Here is a 15,678-nt window from a genome sequence, read left to right as displayed (position 1 = left end):
CCTTTTTCTCTATTTGCTTGATGATGTAAATAGAAAACCAGTGAACATAGCTGAACCACTCTACTGTGTAGTAAAATACTGAGATTTTACTATAGTATAGTATTACTAGAGCACACAGTAGATCTATTTTACTTTCTGGGGAATGCCAATACTGATTTCCAGAATTGTTGCACCAATTTGCAATCCTTCAGCAAATGAATGCACAACTTTAATGTGGCATATATAACATTTTAACTTTAACACATGCAACAAAACAGGTATCAAGCAAGAATTACAGTTATAATGTTTATTTGTACTTTATCTTTTATCATAACTAAGAAAAACTATAACTATCAATTCTTCAGCTCTATCAAAGACTACAGAAGAATATAGTATTACCTAATTAAGGTGGAAGTGCATTGTAAGCAACTTCTAAAATTCTAGAATTGACAGAGAATTATCATTGCCTGGTCTGTCAGGCAAGGTTCTTCTGTATCGTTGGAGCATCTATCTTAAATTCTTTGATACCCATCTTTCTCTTAAAGTATATTGGTGCTATCAGGAACAGATGTGTCTCATTTTAATGATAAGTACTAAATTCTTTAATGATTTTAAATGCTATATTCTGTAGTCTTTGAAAGGTTGAAGAATACCTATCTGAATACATCTTTGTACATCTACAAAATCTAATTAACATGACTAAAATCTTGACTACTATAGATGATTATTAACCTATATTTCTTAATTAAACATTACATTTTAGAATGAGCTGCACAAACACAATACCTTAATCAAGAGCAGAATTACATATAATAAAATTGACCTTAAATTGGTATCAATTAAGGAATCTCTATGCCAACTCAAATCTGTATAGCAAGGGGTGATATGGAAATCATGTTAAGGGAGGTAAGTCACCAAGAGACACAAGTGCCAAGTGCTCAATTTCACCTGAAGATTCTGGCTTCAAGTCTTCAGAGCTGCATATACGATATAGAATACACACAAAAAACCAATGAATTGTAGCCGCTACCCCTCATCAAGGAGGCTCCCCCTGACAGCACATGGAGACCATGGCAGAAATCCTCAACTATACACAATGTAGAGAGCAATGGTCAGGAGTAGTGTAGCCCAAGTGGATGTACCCACACAGAGCTTCTATTTTGAGGCTCATGGAACAAGGAAGATGGGGTGCATTGTAAGAAAAAGAATACCAGGAAGTCCACTGTGAAACACTCTTTCCTAGAAATGAAAACATAAACATGACTAGAAAAGTAACAATATAAATAGTCATGATAACTTAAAAGGGGGGACATTTCATTTGTTCTCATTGCGAAAGAAGAACTACAGATAACTAGTGACTGCTTTGAGAGGGAGAATTGGCTTCCTCCAGGGATGAGCCTCTTTATTGGTAATCCAGTATTAAGTGGTTAGCCCTGAAACAATATAAACAAAACAAAAATGTACTCAGGTTGTATTCATGTATTTCTACACACATACACACACAGTAATAAAAAAATGAGGTTATCAATTTAAAATTTGGGATGTATTAAGGGGCACGGAATGAGAAAGGGGGATTGAAAACTAATGCACTTCTATATTAATTATAAACACATAAAAAGGAAAAAGGCATACTGCTAATATGTGTTCCTATTGAGTATTCTCTAAGTGTCTCCATTCCCCAATTTTCTAAGTGGTCAAAATGATGCTATATTTTTAATCACTGTATTGAACAGTTATCTTTATGGGAATAAAGGAATTCATTAGAACATTTAATGGTGAGTTATAAGATAATATATTTTAATAGGAGAACACTCTCCTATTGGTGCGGGAGAATTATCTGTATTCTGTCAATCATATTTTAATAAAACGCTGATTGGCCAGGCAGGCAGTATAGGCGGGAAAGCCAGACAGGAAGTAGGGGTGGAGCAAAGAGACTGGGAGAATTCTGGGAAGCAGAGAGGTTCCTCTGCCATTCCTGTGCAGACCACGGAAGAAGCAACATGTAAGCTGTCACACTGAGAAAGGTAATGAGCCCATGTGGCTAACGTAGATAAGAATAATGGGTTAATATAAGTTATAAGAGTTAACAAGAAGCCTGACCTAATGGGCCAATCAGTTTATAATCTTATGGAGTCTTGTGCATGATTTTCTTTGTTGCTTGCCGGCTGTTGGGGTACTGGGAGGGACAGAAACCCCAACAAGCCAGCCCTCATGTTACATATGGCACCCAAACGTGGATAACTGAATCCACATAAAGCCTGAGAAAGCTTGGAAAAGAATAGAGTAAAGCATGGCTTCTTGGTGGCAGCAATTTCTCGGGTCTGCTTTGCTTGCTAGAGGCAAGCAGGCGCTCTCATCTGAGAGAGGCTTCCTGACTCAGTTTTAGCTGCAAAACCTTGCAGCTCTTTAAAGAGGTTCTGCCACAAAACACTTAAATGTTGTTGATGACAAGCTGAACGCATTCTTTTCAGTTTTCAGCTGTAGCAGGAGAAAAGCTGTGCTGTTTTAAAATGCCGGCTATCTGGGCTGTCCTGCCAGAGCAAACTCTGACTCTTTCAGGCAGGCAGTCCGACTGAGTGTGGTCTGTGAGCAGAATGATGCAGCTTGCTTGCTAGCAAGGACCTTGAAACACGACAAGTTGTGGCAGTGAACACAGCTGTGGCTGGTATCTCAGCTATGAGTCTGGAAAGCTAAGGAATGAGCTGGATCTAGCTGTCAAAGCCACGGCTTCCCATATTGCTTTGTAAATTAAAGGCTCATGTGGTCAGAAAAAGAGAGATAAACAGTAAAGAGAGATTCAAAGATGAAGAAAACTTCTAAATATTTTACAGTGTGTTAAAAATATATGCAGGCTAAAAGTTAAAGTTCTTAATGTAAAAAAAAGGAAGAAAGAGAATAGTTGGGTGTGGTGGTACACACCTTAAATCCCAATGCCTGGGAGGCAGAGGCATATTGACCTCTGTGACTTCAAGGGACAGAGGTAGAGATTGACCTCTGTGACTTCAAGGTGTGGTAGTGCACACCTTTAATCCCAATGCCTGGGAGGCAGGGACAGACAGATCTCTGAGTTCAAGGTGTGGTAGCATACACCTTTAATCCCAGCACTGGGGAGGCAGAGACAGGAGGATCTCTGAGTTCAAGGACAGCCTGGTCTACAGAGTTATTCCAGGACAAAGCTATACAGAGAGCCTGTCTCAAAAAGTAAAAGTAAAAATAAAAGAAATAGAAGTAAAATAAAGCTGCATAAAGATGGAAAATACACAGAGAATCTTGATACTGTGTGTTATGCTCTCCTTTAATTGTTTGAATGCTGAGGAAGGAACAACAGTCACCAAAAGACATTTGTTTATAAATGCTGCTGAACTAACCCAAGATAGACATTTTGAAAATACATTGGCTTCAAAACTGAAGTCAAAAGGTATGTTACTTTGGAGAAGAGATTCTGCTTTTGTTTCCACAGAAAATGAGAGGCTATGGATTTATTCAGAGTTAAGAAAAATCATCTTTGACCAAGGGAGGCCACCTGAGAAATCGACAGGAACAGATGGCCCAGATGACAGAGTTCTACATCCAGAACTGATTCAAGACTGCTGCCTGAGATGATCAAGACTCCCAGGATACTTCAGTCAGGACTTGACTATAACTCTAAATTTTCTTTAGGTCCCCTTAAGACTATCAGCGCCCCCAACCAGCAGGAAGTAGCCTGAAATACTACGCCCACATTCCCAACAAATGGATTATGGGTATTTTTCCTTTGTTTAAAAAAAAAAAGAGAGGGAAATGGTGCGGGAGAATTATCTGTATTCTGTCAATCATATTTTAATAAAACGCTGATTGGCCAGGCAGGCAGTATAGGCGGGAAAGCCAGACAGGAAGTAGGGGTGGAGCAAAGAGACTGGGAGAATTCTGGGAAGCAGAGAGGTTCCTCTGCCATTCCTGTGCAGACCACGGAAGAAGCAACATGTAAGCTGTCACACTGAGAAAGGTAATGAGCCCATGTGGCTAACGTAGATAAGAATAATGGGTTAATATAAGTTATAAGAGTTAACAAGAAGCCTGACCTAATGGGCCAATCAGTTTATAATCTTATGGAGTCTTGTGCATGATTTTCTTTGTTGCTTGCCGGCTGTTGGGGTACTGGGAGGGACAGAAACCCCAACAAGCCAGCCCTCATGTTACATCCTATAGCTATATAAACTAAATCATTATGTAAGAGAGTAGTCATTTCTATTCATTATAATCACTTGTTTTCCTTATTCTTTAAGAAAATGTAGTCTAGAAGGTTCATTTGCAGTGCTAATTTTTTAAATAAATAGATTTTAAGAAAGTCAAAAGTTAAAAGCAATGTCAGTGAATATATGCAAACAAATTCCTTTATTCATATTTCAAAGTGTAGTGACATCATCTCTCTCATGTGCTCTTCATTTATAAGGCCAGAGGCTATTTAGAATCAACTAAAGAGGGCTGAAAAGAGAACACTCAGAAAGGAGAGAGTGTGTGTGATTGTTAGGCTGTCAATCACAGTGTCTATTGACAGAAATAAGAAAAGATCACCACCTCTTCAGATTGTTATCAATCAATCAACCAATACTTTTTACCTCTATCTATTAATTATTTTTAATGAGAAAATTTTTTCCAATAAAATTATTATGTTTGATGCCAAGTCTTTAGTGGTGATTTTAATGGATTCTTTATGAGACCAGAAACGCTGTTCACAAAATGATCAGAACTTCTCTCCTTATTCAGCCTCAGTGGTCGCTTTTATAGCACACAGCATCATAAACTTCTGGTCAACAACAGGTCATTCAAGAAAATGTATTATCACTCCTGGAGTGCTTGATCCATCAGTTCTTTTCCAAATGGTTGGAGGCCCTGGTTCACAGAGTTTAAGGAAAGTAAAGGAGAGTTGGGACTCTGGAATTCTATGAAACTGATGAGCATATAAATGAGTTATTTTTCTTATTGCTGGTGAAATAATGACAAAAAGAAGCAAAGTGAGTATTTATTTTTGGTTATAATTGAAGTCCATCATGGGGACAAAAGCATCATGAGAGGAACATGTAGCAGTTGGTCATACTCTGTCCCAAAGTTAAGAAGCAGAGCAGGATGAGAGATGAATGTTGTTGCTCAGCTTTCACCCTCCTTTTATTTGTTTTCTATTCAGCCTGGAAGACTAGTCTCTGGTAGAGTGTCACCACATCTAGACTGGATATTCCCTCCTTAGCAGAATTTTCCCTTTAATGCATCTACAGGCTTATGAAGAGTTATATTTCCATAACAATTATAGATAAATTCAAGTTGATGACAAAGAGCAATATAAAGATGCTCTCTCTAAAAGCCACCTTAGATATGATAGAGATGAGTAGTAAAGTTTTTTCCTTTGGATAACTAAAAGAGATTAAATAGTTAATTTGTTATTCCTGCATAGCGTTTTAGGAGCAGACATTATTAGGTCATGGATAACTCAGAGTTCACCCAAGTGAATATTAACTAAAACCTATCTGAAAAGATAATAGGCAAATGTGTACACATTTAAATATTTGAATATGTATACACTAAATATATATACATCTAAATATGTTGACTCTATAGTAACAACAAAACTTTGAGAATAACAAGTAGATATTGTTGAAATCTAGCTTTGTCATACAATATCTTGTTTTGTCTTTCTATGGTGATTGAAAGTTTTGATGAGTATAGTAGTCTGGGCTGGCATCTGTGATACTTAATGTCTGCAAAACACTTGACCACAACTTTCTGGCTTTCATTGTCTCCAATGAGAAGTCAGGTGTAATTCTGATAGGTCTACCTTTATATGTTGTTTGGCCTTTTTCCTTTGCGGTTCTTAAAACTTGTTTTATACTCTATATATGTTTAGTGCTTTGATTATCATTTGAGCAGAGAATTTTTTTCTTTTGGATCCAGTCTATTTGGTGTTCTGTAAGCTTCTTGTATCTTCATAAGCATATCTATCTTTAGGTTGGGAAAGTTTTCTTCTATGATTTTGTTAAATATATTTTCTGTGAATTTGAGTTGAAATTCTTATTGTTCTATTATACCTATTATTCTTAGATTTGGCCTTTTCATGGTATCCCATATTTCTTGGATAATTTCGGTTAAGCTTTTGTTAGATTTAATGTTTTCTTTAACTGATGAGTCTATTTCCTTTATTCTATCTTCAGCACTTGAGATTCCCTCTTCCATCTCTTGCATTCTGCTGTTCATGCTTGCATTTGGGGGTTCCTGATCATTTTCTCATGATTTCTGTTTCTATACTTCCCTCAGCTTGTATTTTCTTTATGTGTCTATTTCAGTTTTCAAGTCATGAATAGTTTCTTTCATATGTTTAGTATCTTTTTCTTGGCTTTCTTTGAGGGATTTGCTGATGTCTTCCAATTTTTTGTCTTTTCCTCCATTCTTTAAGGGTATTTCTCGGTTTCTCTTCAAGAGTTTCAAACATTCTCTTGAAGTTATTTTTTAGGTCATTTTCTTTTGCTTTATCTATATTTGGTTGTTCAGGTCTTCCTGTTGTAGGGTTTTTAGGTTTCACTTCTGTTGTGTTGTTCTTTGTGGTGTTGCATGTATTCTTACCTTTTCTACTCATCTTTTCCTCTAATAGATGTGGTTGGGGCTTTTCTGAGATTCTGTTGATTAATCTTCTAGGTGCCAAAGAATGTAAAGCTCAGAGAGCTGTTCCTCGTAGTGCAGTCATTGCCACAGTTCTACTTACCCCATTGGTTAGTCCATCTTCCTGGAGATAGCTCAGTGCTTTTGTGCTTTGCTCTGCTTCCCTGGAGTTTGCTGTTTCAGGCCTACTTTGGTCTAGGTTACCAGCCTTGACCTATTTCTACAAATCCTGGTCTGGATACCATTTTGCAGAAGTCCTTGGCTTGGAGTTGATTCTAGACTCATGCCCAGACCCACAGGGATCCTGGCTTTGGTCTACTTCCTTGAATGTCCCAGATTTACATATTGAGCCTCAACGATCTCTGGCTTTGGCTCACTTGCTTGACGGTTCCTCCCCTGTACCTGTTCTAGCTGAGAATACTGAGTCTGGATTAGGTCACTGTCTCAATCATTGTCTGCCAGTGTCCTGGAACTGGATTGGCGCCTGGGACTGGATTGGCTCCTGGCTTCTGCTCCCATGGAGCTTGTTTCCTCAGGCCCACTCTGTCCTAGGTAGCTGATTCAGTCCCACTCCTGTGGAATCAGTTGCCCAAGATGGAGGTCCTTGCCTCAGTTCTGCTTTGGCCTAGGTTACTGGCTTTTACTTGTTTCTGTAAATTCTGGTCTGGATGTTCTCCTGTAGAAGTCCCTGGCTTGGAATTGGTCCTGCAAAGGTTTCTGTCACTGGTCCACTTCCTAGGAGATTCCAGGCTCAGGTGGGCCCAGAAGCACAAATGTTCTAGCTCAGGCTTACTCCCTCAGAGTTCCTAGACTCATGCTCAGACCCACAGAGGTTCCAGGTTCCTGTCTATTCCCTTTGATGTTCCAGACCAATCAACACATTTTATTGTGGTTTTCCAATAGAAACAATGTCTTTAAGTATTTTAGGTAAATAATTGTAGACCACATTCACACTGAAAGATAACAATATTGATCCATAACATGTACAGCTCACAATAAAAGATACACATGTAGCCTGGTGATAACGGCAGACACCTTGAAGAGAAAGAGGCAGGCAGATCTCTATGAGTTTAAAACAGTCTGATCTATAAAACAAGTTCCAAGACAATCAAAGCTGTTACAGAGAGAAATTCTGTTTCAAGAAAACAAAATAAACAAATAAATAGACAAATAAATAAATTGCGAATATACAAAGATCAGTAACATTTTTGTCTTTATCTGAAACAGAAAATTATATCCAAATGCATCAATTAACCTTTTTTTTCTTTTCTATTTCTGTTTCTGTTTTTCAGACCCAACTCTCAGCCAAAGAGTGGAACACTTCATGAAACATCAGATCAATGCATCTTTTGCAGAGTGTGAACCAGAGGTCTGTGGCAGTGGTATAGCATCACATGGTTCTAGAAATGAGAGCAGTCTTGTAATATCCTTATAGACTTTTCCTTTTTACCAAATCTGAAAGTTTTTAAAGGAGACTTCCTAAGCTCAAATTATGGGTAGAATCATGGATCTGGAATTGTATTTTTAACGTTTAAATCCCTGATACCTGACTTTTAAGATTCTAAACCTCTGTGGTTTGAAACCTTTTGGTATTGGTTGCTTGGCTGCCTTGCCTATGTTGGTAAAAGCAGAAAAAGGACAAGATCACAGTGTCACCTGAGTGCTCTAGAGAGAATGATGCTGTTTCTTTTTGATTTTTACTATTTTAAATTATGTGTAGGTATATGTGCCTACATGTGTATATGGGATGTTTACAGGGTTCAGAAAATTTGTATCTCTTAGAGTTAGAATAATAGCAAATTTGGGTCACCTGGAAGATTAGCAAATTCTCTTTACTGTCCTAAAGTGGCTATTCTTGCTAGAAGAAAAATATGGTAGAGCCTGATATGTCTAAACACAGTTCATTATAATCAAAATATTCTGAAAAATACTAGAATACTTATACTTCTTTTACTCTTTCAATTTTTACCATTTAAAATTAAATACTTGCTTATGATATATGTAAAATATAAAAGATCTGAGAATTTGTAGTATTATTTTATTAACATATATTAATTATACATGAAAAAGTATTTCATTATGATACTCCTGTACACATATTTAATGTAGTTTGGTCATCTTCACCTCTTAACCCTTTCTTCTGCATCCTGGTTGTTTTTAAATATATTTTATTGAAAATATTTTTTTTCATATAGTATAGTCTAATGGCAGTTAAACCTACTCAATGCCTATCATCTCCTCCCCACACCTCTGCACCCATCTAACCCCATTATTTCTTTCTCTTCAGTACCTCCTCTTAAAATAGTCTCCTTTCTAATATCATGCTTTTGCATATGTATGTTACCCAATGAATTTAATTAGCGTTGTTTACAGTAGCATTATGGAAGTTTTTTTTTTTAATCGAAACATGGGAAGCTTACCAATGGCTAGTATATTAAAGAATAATATTTCTTAAATTCCTACATACCTTTTGCTATACAGCTAGTATCCACTTATGCATGAGTATATATTATGTACACCTTTCTGGCTCTGGGTTACCTCACTCAGGATGGCTGTTTCTAGTTCTATCCATTTGCATGCAAATTTCAAGATGGCATTTTTTTAAAGATTGAGTAGTATTACACTATGTAAATGTACCACATTTTCTTTTCTTTTTTTCTTCCGTTAGACTTGTTTATTCAAGTATCCGAAAACACTCTTTCCACTTCCTTCCCTCCTCCCAATACCCTCCTGCTCCCCCCACCACATTTTCTTTATTCATTCTTCAGTTGAGGGACATTTAGGTTGTTTCCAGGTTCTGGCTATAAAAAATAACACTGCTATAAACAGAGTTGAACAAATGTCCTTGTAGTATGATTGAGTATTCTTTGGGTATATGCCCAAGAGTGGCATTGCTTGTTCCTGAGGTAGGTTGAGTCCCAATTTTCTGAGATAGTGCCATACTGATTTCCAGAGTGGTTGTATAAGTTTGCATTCCCACCAGCAATGAAGGAGTGTTCCCTCTTATTCTACATCCTCTCCAGCAAAACTATCACTGGTGTTTTGATTTTAGCCATTTTAACTGGTGTAAAATAGTATCTCAGAATCATTGTGATTTGCATTTCCCATGATGGCTAAGGATGTTGAGCATTTTCTTAAGTGTCTTTTGGTCACTTGAGATTCTTCTGTTTAGAATTAAGTAACAAGGTGAACCCTAATACAAACATATATAGATATTCCTGGGGGGGAATAGACAAGATTTCTTGATAAAATTGAGAGCATGGCGGGGGGGGGGTGTGGAGAAGGGAGTGCTTGAAGGACAGGAGGAGGGAAGAAGGGGAGGGGGAAGTAGAAATGGAGGAAATGTCAAGGATAGTCAAGTTGGGGAAAGGACAGAGATGGAGAGAAAGGAAAGAGATATTTTGATTGATGGAGCCATTATGGTGGTAGCAAGAAACCTGGAACTAGAGAAATTCCCAGGAATTCACAAGAATGACCCCAACTAAGATCCTAAGCAATAGTGGAGAGAGTGACCAAACTGGCCTTACCCTGTAGTCAGATTGATAACTGTCTTAAATGATACCATAGAACCTTCATCCAGCAACTGATGGAGATAAGGCAGAGACCTGAAGTGGAGCACTGGGCTGAGCTCCCAAAGTCCAGCTGAAGAGTGATAAGTGTGTGAACATGAGCAAAGAGGTCAAGAACATGATGGGTACATTCACTGAAACAGTTTATAGAGCTTATGGGATCTCACCAACTCCACTCAGACAGATAAGAAACCAGCATAGACCAAACTAGACCCACTGAATGTGGGTGACAGTTTTACAGCTGGGGCAGACCATTGGTAGTGGCACCAGGATTTTGCCGGCTACCAGTACTGGCTTTTGGAGCCCATTCTGTTTGGAAGGGTATGTTACTCAGCCTGGATATAGGGGGGAGGGCTCGGTCCTTTCTTGGAGCAATTGCCTCTCTGGGGAGTGAGTGGGGTGGGGGGGGAAAGGTGGAGGGATTGTGAGGAGGGAAAACAAAATAATTTTAAAAAACTGCCTACCTATCTGATAAAAGAGTGGGGATGCTTGAATTTCTACCCTTCTTGTGACGACCTTGTGAAATCCATAAAACCATATGCATACACATACACACACACACACACACACACACACACACACACACACACACATGCATTAAAAGAGACTGTAACACATTTCTCCCAAACTAGAAAAGTGGTTTTCTTTTTATGACAATTTCTATAGTATGTATGCCCCAGTTCGATAGTATAGGTTCTTCTACACTTGGGGTTTTAAAATCATTAGGATGTTATATGACATAAAGTCCATTTCCCACTGTTACACAATTTTCTCATTTATTACTCTTGAGAATCCCTGCTATTAGTACTAAAAGCCAGATGTTTTTCCCTGCTCGTGACTATAAACATCATACAGATGACCCCAGTAACCTGAGTTACCCTGCCAAATACTTCTAAATATTCTCTCCACCTGTGATTAGCAAACAGTCAGAGAGGAGTGTTCATTTTCACAGCTACTCTTACCCCTACTGCTTCAAAGCCTCATTATTTTTTGTTGCTGTTTGCAGGGAGTATGTGCTTGTTTTCTCTGCACCTATAATATCTGCCATTTCAGATAGACATTTTCCATTTCTTACTGAATAGAAAGCACGAACTAGAGAAGTCGACAGCAATTCTTCTTACATAATGCAGAGTATTAATGATTTGAGTAGAAGCATTAGTTATTGTGACACATTCATCCCCTATTTAATTATAGAAGAGTCTGTCTTATGTTTTGGTTAGATTTAGAGTCTGTTCACTCAAAGGAGAAGCTGATGGTTCCAGTAAAGGTCTCTCTCTTTTAATTCAGATCACAGTATAAACATTAATCCAGCTCAACAGTTAAATGTCATAATCTAGCACTGCCAATTCAGAATAAGCAATACAAGGAATGTAAACTTTTTTTCTGAATTTAAGGATATGCATATGTGCTAGTCAGTTCCAGAGGTGAGGTCAGAGTGGGGACCTTAGCTTTTGTAAGTTCTTGAACTCTTCACATTTTTCAACATCTTCCTCAGTTCTAAGAGTCAAACCATTTCTTCCAAAATTATTCCTTTTCTTCTTAAGCCAAGAACATTGGTGAGTACAGGGACTAGGCTATGTCCGGGACTCACTGACCTTTAAGTCTTCATTCTGATTTCAATCTGTGTAACTCATTGGCTTAAGAAAATATATTTGCTTTGTTCAGCTGCTGGATATTCTGTGTTTAATTACTTTTTAAATGTTCTTTTTTTCCTTTTATTTATGATGTGAATTCTGTTATAACTAGTCACATCAATTTTCAAAACTAGCGTATAGATTGTAGGGAATGTATTGATTGTTATGAGATACGTTAACATAGCAGCACTGTAAATCTATTCCAGGATACAGATGGGAACTGAGCCATAGATCACTAATATATTTGAAAAAGAAAACAAATAGGATCTTAGAAGAGATGAGAAAGACATCAGGTGAATACATAAGTGAAAAATTTATGTCCTCAATATGTAAGAAGGCCTGATGTAAGCTTTCATAAAATATAAAATGTATCACACCTTTATGCATCAGAACTCCAAACAGCAATTTATTCTACACACTGACTAGTGAATAATTTCCTATTGACTGGAAGAAACAGTAAATAATCCAAGGGGAAGGGTGATTCATTCACCGACTTATACATTCATTTATTTGGTCCACAACAAACAATTACAAAGCATCATACATGTGTCACGTATTTTTCTCCTTTATCACCAATAAAATCTGGGAGCCCTGGGCATGATGGTTGTGGTGGTTTGAAGAGAAATGGTCCCTAAAGGCTCATATATTTGAATGTTTGGGGAGTAGCATTTTGGGGGGTAGGTGTGAATGGGGATGGGATTCAGAGAAGGCAGGGGGAATAGGAGGTTGGGAGGGAGGGGGAACTGGGATTGGGATATAAAATAAGATTGTTTTAAAAATTTTTAAATGTGAAAAAAATAATTTAAAATGTTATTTTTATTGCCATTGCAAAAAAAACAGACTAGCAGAATGGATGTAAAATCAGGACCTATTTTTGTGCTACATCTAAGAAGTACATCTTATCATCAAATATAAATATAACTTTAAGGTAAAAAGATGGGAAAAATTGTTCCAAGCAAATGGGACTAAGTTGGTATGGGCATTTTTATATCTGACAGAATAAATATCAAAGCAAAAGTTATTTGAAAAATAGGAAAGGACACTAACTACTCATCAAAAAAAAAAAAAAAAAAAAAACGAGAGACTATTACTATTCTTAATATCTATGCCCTAAAATATAGGGTCACCAAATAAACACTAAAAAGGAAAAACTATTACATCTTAAATCGGACACTGACCTTCGCAAAATGATAATGGAAAATTGAAACATCCCTTTATTTACAATAAACATATCATCCTCATTGATATTAGCAGAAATGTTGAAGCAAACTGACGCTGTAAACCAAATGTTCCAAAATGGATTTTTATATAACATTTAACAAAACACAAAAGAATATACTTTCATCTCATGGAAATTTCCCCAAACTGACCAAAACAAGATTCAAAAGAAACAACAACTAAATTAAACAATACTATGCATCCTCTCTGAACCCCAAGGATTATAACTGCATATCAACAAAACCAGAAACAACAGAAATCCTACAAACTCATGGTAACTGAATCACTCACTTCTTGATGAAAAACCTGTCAAGGCAGGAATTAAGAAAAAAAGTAAATATCTTTCTAGAATTAACTGAATACTCCAAATTTGTGAGATACATGAGGTTTTTCTCATACTAATATCATAACATCACACCTGAAAACTCTAGAACAAAAGGAAGTAAACACACTCAAAAGTTACAGAGGCAAGAAATAGTTAAACTCTTGGCTGAAAACAATAAAATAAAATCAAACAAATCAACAAAAATATAAAGAATCAATGAAATAAAGAGTTGATTCATTAATAAAAATAAATAAGATTAACAAACCTTTATCCAAATAACCAAATTACCTGAAGGCAGAGAGATAAAGTACAAGTTAACAAAATTAGAAATGAAAGGGGAGACACAACAACAGAAACTGAGGACATTCAGAGAATAATGACATACTTTATAAACATGTACTCCACAAAATTAAAAACTCTAAAAGAAATGAACAATTTTCGCTATACCTACCACTTAGCAAATTAAAGTCAAGATCAGATACACAATTGAAATAGCCCTATCATCCTCAGCATCCAGCATTTCTTTCTTTTTCAATGTCTGGTAACACTGATATTTGACACAGTAAAAGGCAGGGAGTGACATTACATCTAGATAATCACAGTGGGTTAGAAATGTAGACATGTACCCACCAGCGTAATTATCCTCATCAGTCCTCGTTTCTCACACAGCTCTGAGTCCATTCCCCCTTAACCTGCTTTCGGTTTTGTCCCTGAATGACTTGTACTGTGCTCACCAACAGATGACAAATTTCACAAAACTTCCCCTCCTTGTCCTCTCTGGGTTCTTTAATTCATAAATTTTCGTAATTTTTTTTCTGTTCTTTACTCATCTCTACTCAACATTTCCTACAGACACATGAAGGTTTAATTCCAATAATAAATCCCTGAATTTAAATCAGTGTTTTTTTTTCTACTCAAACTGCTATAAGAAAGTCTTTAATATTTTATTGGACTGGCTAGAGTAATATTCACAGATAAGGAAACCTTTCTAGAGGAAACAATAAAGATATTCCCAGATGGGTGAGACCACAACAATTCCAACAGGAACCTCTCCAAAGACTTCCCGTCAGTCTCTCTCTCTCATGCCCTGCTGTGGCTGTGGCATGGCCTGAGAAGCAAAGGATGCTACAGCAGTGTCAGGGTGCTGACTTCATCCAATCTTTCTGTCATTATGCCCTTCTGTATGAATTCAATAAACCCAGAATGAACAAAGGGATTACACAATGACTTTATGCTAAACATACTCCCCTCTCCCGAAAACTCAACACAATAACCAAGATCTACAATGTGTGTTTCTACTGAGTAACATGTGCAGTAGCTGCTCAGTATTGTAGTATGGCAAGCTGGAAATTAAGAATTATTGTTAGATTATACAGATAAGATTTAGAGTCAGAGTATGAGAGTAAACATTCATTTGTCTCACCCCAGAGAACAAGTTGGTGTTTGTCTATTAGGCTACTGTATTAGCCTTACAATTATCTCAATTCCTCTCTTATTCATTCCCTCTTGTTCCAGTATCACTTTTTTGTCTTTTACATTTCTTGTTTATTTGATTGACTTTTCTAAAAAACACAGTGTTTTACAGATTTAGAATGTCCTCTGACTCTAGCCTTTGATTCCTGTTTTTCTTTACTTTCTCTTTGTGAGAATGACTCACTTTGACCTGTTTCTGTTTTCCATTTTAAACTTGGGTAAGAGTTACATAATTAGAAAAAAACAAAGTAGCCCTCTTTTGTTTTGAAGAGTTGGGACCTGGGAAATCTTTTCTATGAAGAAGATGTGACTAGAGTCTTTCTTTGCAGTCCTGATTCATCACACCGTCCTCCACGGCAGTGAGTTCAGGTCACACCTTTCTCTGTCCAGTTTCCTCCCATACCCCCAGTGAATGGTTTTGTGTCACTTGCCAAATCTCTGGCTCAATGACACTGCAGTGGCTCTTGGCTGCCTTTTTTTCCAGTACAGCCAAAAGCTTGAATATTGAAGTGTTGCAATAAATTCTACATGGCTTAAATAGCTACTCTGTGTCATTCTGATAGAACATCCCAATACAAGGTATCAACAGAATACTAGCTTTATTAATCAGGTGAACTTATAAACATTATTTCTTACTTACTTTTAAGTAACGATAATATAAATTTCTTGAGACAGCAGCATAGCAAGCATCCAAAATTCTAGTGTGTCAATGTTACAATGCAAATCATTCCATTTCTAATGCTGAGGTAAATGTTTATTTACTTCTAAACATCTGCCTCATTTTGAAGTTACTTTATTTTTTTAATGTATGATATTTCGCCTGCATATATGCCTTCACATCATGTGAGTGTCT

The 15,678-nt window shown here is 36.9% G+C and overlaps 1 protein-coding gene across 6 annotated transcripts in view; it reads right to left on the bottom strand.

The window, feature by feature from the left end:
* Positions 1-15,678, bottom strand: part of Ralyl (RALY RNA binding protein like) — a 758,034-nt gene that overhangs the window by 565,613 nt on the left and 176,743 nt on the right. The window lies entirely within an intron of this gene.

The sequence above is a fragment of the Myodes glareolus genome, chromosome 16 (assembly GCF_982192425.1).
Source record: "Myodes glareolus chromosome 16, mMyoGla1.1, whole genome shotgun sequence".
NCBI classification, from domain to species: domain Eukaryota; kingdom Metazoa; phylum Chordata; class Mammalia; order Rodentia; family Cricetidae; genus Myodes; species Myodes glareolus.
Note: the sequence above shows the minus strand (reverse complement) of the source record. Positions and strands in the feature narration are given on the sequence as shown.